Genomic DNA, 7,216 nt, shown 5'->3' on the forward strand with positions numbered 1-7,216 from the left:
ATATATATATATATATATATATATATAGTGCATGAGAAAATGTAAAAATAATACAAATGTAATAGATGGGAAACCAAGAAGTAAAATCACATAAACTTGCATCATTGTCTTTTAACATTTACTGGTTATGTGTGTGTCAGTTATATGTTGTGGCATGCAGGTGGTGACAGAATATCTCTGAGAGCGTGTCCTGTTTCCACTGCGTGGGTCCTGGACATCAAATTTTTGGGCTTAGCAACAAGCTTCTTTGATGATTCTCTGTCTCGTGCCAAAATGAATGTCGTCATGTATATTAACTCTTGAAGAAAATAGCATAAATTATTTAGTACACTGAAAAATGTAGGTCCAACATTTTTATGCTGACTCTATAATGAGAATGTTCATCACTTGTTTTAATTTGTACCAAATCTATTTGTAGTTCACAGCTGTAGTCTACCAGTGTTAAACCCCTAGTATATAGCTTAATTTGTTGCTTCTTCAAATTTCTTGAGTTTAAAAACTTTGCTTTAAAATGGAGAAATATGGGCTAACAAGGTGGTTTCATGAACAAAATCAACTGCTGCCCTAAGTTTAATCTCTGAACCTGTAACATAGAACTGCCCTCCAAATGTGTGCCATGCTAAGTATGTGTAGACACTACATATACACACTCACACATGTAGACACACAGGCACACACACTATAGTAAAATGTAGGAAATATAGAAACATACTATCATGGATTGAATAAAACTTACCCTTCTTTTATTTTTCAGTTCAAAGTATATATTTTTTTCTTTTCTTTCTTTTTTGTTTTTTTGTTTTTGTTTGTTTGTTTTGTTTTTAATGGAGGAGCTAGAGAAAGTACCCAAAAGCTGAAGGGAGTTGTAATCTTGTAGGTGGAACAACAATATGAACTAACCAGTACACCCTGAGCTCCTGTCTCTAGCTGCATATGTAGCAGAAGATGGCCTATTCGGCCATCATTGGGAAGAGAGGCCCCTTGGTCTTGCAAACTTTATATGACCCATCACAGGGGAATGCCAGGGCCAAGAATTGGGAGTGTGTGGGTAGGGGAGCAAGGGCACGGGGAGGGTATAGGGAACTTTCGGGATAGCATTTGAAATGTAAATAAAGAAAATGTCTAATAAAAAATAAACATAAAAAAAATTTACCCTTCATAGGCTCTGGTACTCTGGTATCTCAATTCTAAAGACTTCAAATCCAGTAAGTTACATAGTTCAAGAAGTTTTATATGACATAGCCTTGCTGGAAGAAACATCACTGAGTGTGAGCTTTGAGATTAAAAGACTTACAACACTGTCAGTTTGCAATCTCTACTTTAAATTGTCATTTTAAAACATGAGCTCTTAGCTCCTGCTTCATTGTTACTGTTCCTACCTTCCATGAGACCTCCTTTTTGTCTGGAATAGCAAGCCCAAATAAACTATTCTTCTATGAGTTGTTTTTGTCATGGTGTTTTATCCTAGCAGAAGAAAAGTCGCTAATACACATGCTAATTAGATGACAGATTTTAAAAGGAAGAGTAAAAAAAGAAATCATACACTCAACACCTTTCACTTCTTATCTTTTCCAGTCCAAATTTCATTAGTTTGAAATTTAGGGAAAACAGTTTCCATGACACTGTTGAACAGAAGGAACTGATTTCATGGTTCATCAGTAAGCGGTAACATTGTTGTAGCGATTGGGTGAGAATTGCTGTTGTAAGTTTCTATATTAGAATGTTTGGTTCCTAGCTAGATTAACCATGTTGAGAAAGACTGGGAGGTTTAACCTTTTTGGGGGAGACTGGATTTGAGTTTTGAAGTTTCAGAAGTACAAACTTGGTCAGATCTCCTGAACTCTACCTCCCACTTGTAGAGCAGATTAGATATAAACCCTCGGCTACTGTTCCAGTGCCATGCCTTCCTACCCGCTGTCAGGTTCCCCACTATAATGGTCATGAGCCAAATATCTCAAATTATATGTAATACCCTAATTTAACTCTGAATTTTATAAATTGCCTTGATCATGTTGCTTTTGCTTACCTCCCCACCCCCACCTGAAAACTTGGGCATAGGTCAAACTACCAGATCCTGCCCAAGTTCCCTCAGATCTGTGGATATAAAACAACACACAAACACACACACACACACACACACACACACACACACACACACACACACACACACACATCAGTTACTCTTAAAACACCTTTGCTAATTCGATGACTGAGAACTCCTAAACTTCCCCTATTACCCCAGGCAAAATCTGATAGAGTGGCTGGCTGATTCTATCTCCTGCAGCTGTTCCTCCTTCTCCTCCCCAATTCTCCTGTGTATGCTAGCTTACCTGAGGGGACCTGGATGCCCCACCTACTCTCCACCCAGCTCATTGACCACTAGCATCATGACTGAAGGATCAAAACCAATTGGGGAACAGGACCTTAGCATCAGAAACACCTCCTATATCATGGTGTCTTTTCATAGTAATAAAAAATTAACAAAGACACACAGAGTGTATCATCTCTTTACATGAAGGGTATACAGCTATTTCTTGAACAGAAGTGTCTCTTTTATTTTCATTTTTCTCCTTTTGCAGATTTCTATTGGCAAGCGCTCTCCTCATCTGAATTGGTCTTTAAAAACCTACCTTTTCTGCTGTTTCACAATTCATATTCCCTAGTGTCTGTGTATATGCTAGGATATAACTTTCTGCAATGTGATACAGTGTGACAGAAATACTTGTGCTTAATACAAATCTATGACTCAAAATTGCCTAAGTTGCAAACTCATGTCTATCACAAAAGATCCCAGTGTACTGAGTCAAATTCTTGATTGCTTTTATGTCTATTTTCATCAAATGTAGTCCAATAGTTATCTGGAATAATATAATAATACATGCTGTAGAAAACATGCTTACTAATCAAACTCTTATAGTGTCCCTTTCTTAGTGTGAAAACATGGTCCTATGTAGTATTTATTTTTCTCAATACCATTTCAAAATAAATGATAATATAATGTAAAGGAAATAAAGGCTTATTGGGGCTCATATTTTTATGTTATCATGACAATAAACCAGAGTTGTCATACAGCTTGACCTATGTGTTCACATTTAGGACCGGGAAAAAGTAATGCTAGTGCTCAACTTGTGTACTTGAGGGTTTTGTTAACTAAATACAAATTAGAGTCACTTGTTTAAGTGGAACATCAACTGAGGAATCCTTTCCATTGGTTTTGCCTATGGGCAAAACCATGGCTTATTTTACTGATTGTTGCTTTAGACTGGAAAGCCCAGGCTACTCTGGGATTTGCCACACTTGGGAAGGTAGCTCTAAGTTGGATAGTAAAATAAACTGAGCATGTCATTGAGGGGCAAGGCAGTAAATAACATTCTCCCATGGGCTTTACCTCTGTTCCTGCCTCAAGGTTCTTCCCTTGAGTTCTTGCCCTGACATCCCTAAACAATGAACTACTCTGTGGAAATATATTTCAAATATACCCCTTTTTACCTAAATTTGCTTCTTGTTAGGTTGTCTCATTCTAGCAGTAGAAAGAAAAAAAAAAAAAAAAAAAAAAAAAAAAAGAAAAGGATTATCCCTTTTAGTCAGTCTGCTATTAAATGGACTGTGGTGATTTGAATATGTTTGACCCATGGAAAGTGTCACTATTAGGAGGTTTGGTGTACCTTGTTGAAGGGAGAGTGTGATTGTGGCTTTGAATCTCTACCTAGTGTGGAAGAACCCCTCCTTCTGACAGTCTGCAGAAGACAGTCCTTCCCTGTTTGCCTTCGGATCTAGATGTACAACAATCAGCTTTTCCTTCAGTACCATGTTTGCTGGCCTGCTGACATGCATCTCACCATGATGATAATAAACTTGATCTCCAAAAGTGTAAGCCAGCCCCAATTAAGTGTTATTCTTTCTAAGAGTTGCCCTGATCATGTTGTCTCTTCATAGCAATGGAAAAGCAATCTGAGACATGGACCCACTCACATTCTGGATGGGTTGTACACTGTAAATCTTCTAATCTAGATAATTTTTCATAGCCATACAGCATAAGAAGAGTTAGTCCAAAACCTCTCAAGTTGTGGACCATAAACCATAAGGCCCAGCAAGGTCAAGTTTTGAAGCTCATTTTGCTCATCTGCAAGAGGAGATTAATTCCACTTCTCTCCTATGGCAGCATAAAGCTTTAATGACATAATATGATTATTCAGCATAGCAAGAGCCACATAAGGACTTAGGGTTTGACATAATCATAAATAATAAATACTGTTATTAGAAACTCATCATTGCTTTCATTTTTTAATTGTAATGCTGAAATTTCAAGGAGCATTCAGTACCATGTGCTATGTATCTCTTTCTATATTTCGTGTGCTTAGGGAAAGAAAACACATAATGCTACTTTTACATAGTTTTTCAAAGAGTTTGGGACAGACTAGAGATTCTTAGATTACATCTGAATATATATGGATAGCAACAGTATCTTCTTTCCAGTTAGGGTACTTAAATTTATGTGTTTTTCTTTGAGAAAATGTATTAGGAATATTTAAACAGAAAAATAATTTTTTAGAAACTCAGCCTCATGATGCAGTGGGTTGAGCTTATAAACGACTTTGATTTAATATTCATAACTTCTTTGGACAGAGTTCTTTCTCCCATCTGCCTGGCCAGACATACTCTACCATGATCACTGCCTCTGCCACTGGTGCTGCCACTCCAATGGAAGAGGGCAAGAGACCCAGAGCCTTGGCTGCCTGTTCAAACCTCCTACCTTCTCTTTTAAGAGCTGTAACACTGCAGCATTTCAGGCAGGACCACAACCCCTTCAGACAGATTTGTTTTTGTTCTGTTTGCTGTCTGGATGGACAGCAGACAACAACTGAATAGTATTAAAATAGGAAACTCCTTGGAAAAAAAATAGCACTTTCAGCAAATGGTGCTGGCTCAACTAGCTGTTAGCATGTAGAAGAACACAAATTGATCCATTCTTTTATCCTTGGACAAAGTTCAAGTCCAAGTGGATCAAGGACCTCCACATAAAACCAGATATACTGAAACTAATAGAAATGAAAGAGGGGAAACCCCTGTCCCTAGTATGTGGGCACAGGGAAAAATTTCCTGAACAGAACACCAATAGCTTATGCTCTAACATTAAGAATTTACAAATGGTGCTGGGTAGTGGTGGTGCACGCCTTTAACCCCAACACTTGGGAGGCAGAGGCAGGCAGATTTCTGAGTTCCAGGCCAACCTGGTTTCCAGAGTGAGTCCCAGGACAGTCAGGGCTACACAGAGAAATCCCGTCTTACAAACAAACAAATGAACAAACAAACAAGAATTGACAAATGGGACCTCATAAAATTGGAAAGCTTCTGTAAGGTAAAGGACACTGTCAATAGGACAAAAAGGCAACCAACAGACTGGGAAAAGATCTTTACCCAATAGAGGGATAATATCCAATATATACAAAGAACTCAATAAATTCGACTCCAGATCACCAAATAACCCTATCAAAAATGGGGTACAGAGCTAAAAAAAAGAATTATCAACTGAGGAATACCAAGTCTCTGAGAAGCACCTAAAGAAATATTCAACATCCTTAATTATCAGGGAAATGCAAATCAATACAACCCTGAAATTCCACCTCACAACAGTCAGAAAGGCTAAGATCAAAAACTCAGGTGTTTCTCAGCCGTTTGGTATTCCTCAGTTGAGAATTCTTTGTTTAGCTCTGCACCCCATTTTTAATGGGCTTATTTGAATTTCTGGAGTCCAGCTTCCTGAGCTCTTTGTATATATTGGATATTAGTCCTCTATCAGATTTAGGATTGGTAAAAATCCTTTCCCAATCTGTTGGTGGCCTTTTTGTCTTGTTGACAGTGTCTTTTCTTACAGAACCTTTGCAATTTTATGAGGTCCCATTTGTCAATTCTTGATTTTACAGCACAAGCCATTGGTGTTCTGTTGAAAAATTTTTTTCCCTGTGCCCATATCTTCGAGGCTTTTCCCCACTTTCTCCTCTATCAATTTCAGTGTCTCTGGTTTTATGTGGAGGTCTTTGATCCACTTAGACTTGAGCTTTGTACAAGGAGATAAGAATGGATCAATTCTCATTCTTCTACATGATAACAACATCCTTAGTCATCAGGGAAATGCAAATCAAAAAAAAACCTGAGATTCTATCTCACACAAGTCAGAATGGCTAAGATTAAAAATTCAGGTGACAGCAGATGCTGGCGAGGGTCTGGGGAAAGAGGAACACTCCTCCATTGCTGGTGGGATTGCAAGAAACTGTGGTACATTTATACAATGGAGTACTACTCAGCTATTAAAAACAATGAATTTATGAAATTCTTTGGCAAATGGATGTATCTGGAGGATATCATCCTTAGTGAGCTAACCCAATCACAAAAGAAGTCACTAGATATGCACTCACTGATAAGCAGATATTAGCCTAGAAACTTAGAATACCCAAGGTACATTTTGCAAAACACAAGAAAACCAAGAAGGATGACCATCATGTGGATACTTCATTCCTCCTTAGAATAAGGAACAAAATACCCATGAAAGGATATATGTACAAAGACAAAATTTAGAGCTAAGATGAAAGGATGGACTATCCAGTGACTATCCCATCCTGGAATCCATCCCATCATCAGTCACCAAACGTAGATACTAATGCACATGCCAGCAAGATTCTGCTGAAGGGATCCTAATATAGCGGCCTCTTGTGAGGCTATGCAAGTGCCTGGCAAACACAGAANTGGATGCTCACAGTCANCTATTGGATGGAACACAGGGCCCCCAATGGACGAGCTAGAGAAAGTACCCAAGGAGCTTAAGGGGGATGCAAACCTGCAGGTGGAACAACAATATGAACTAACCAGTACCCCCTGAGTTCGTGTCTCTAGCTGCATATGTAGCAGAAGTTGGCCTAATCGGCCATCTTTGGGTAGAGAGGCCCCTTGGTCTTGCACACTTTATAGGACCCAGCACAGAGGAAGGCCAGGGCCAAGTAGTGGGAGTGGGTGGCTAGGGGAGCGGGTGCAGTTGTGGGGGTGCTATTGGGAACTTTCGGGATAGCATTTGAAATGTAAATAAAGAAAATAATAATAATAATAAAATGACTATTGAAAAAAAAAAAAACTCAGGTGACAGTAGATGCTGGTAAGGATGTGGAGAAATAGGAAAACTCCTCCATTTTTGGTGGGATTGCAAGTTGGTACAACCACTCCA

Source organism: Mus pahari, chromosome 5 (assembly GCF_900095145.1).
Source record: "Mus pahari chromosome 5, PAHARI_EIJ_v1.1, whole genome shotgun sequence".
In the NCBI taxonomy this organism is placed as follows: Eukaryota; Metazoa; Chordata; class Mammalia; order Rodentia; family Muridae; genus Mus; species Mus pahari.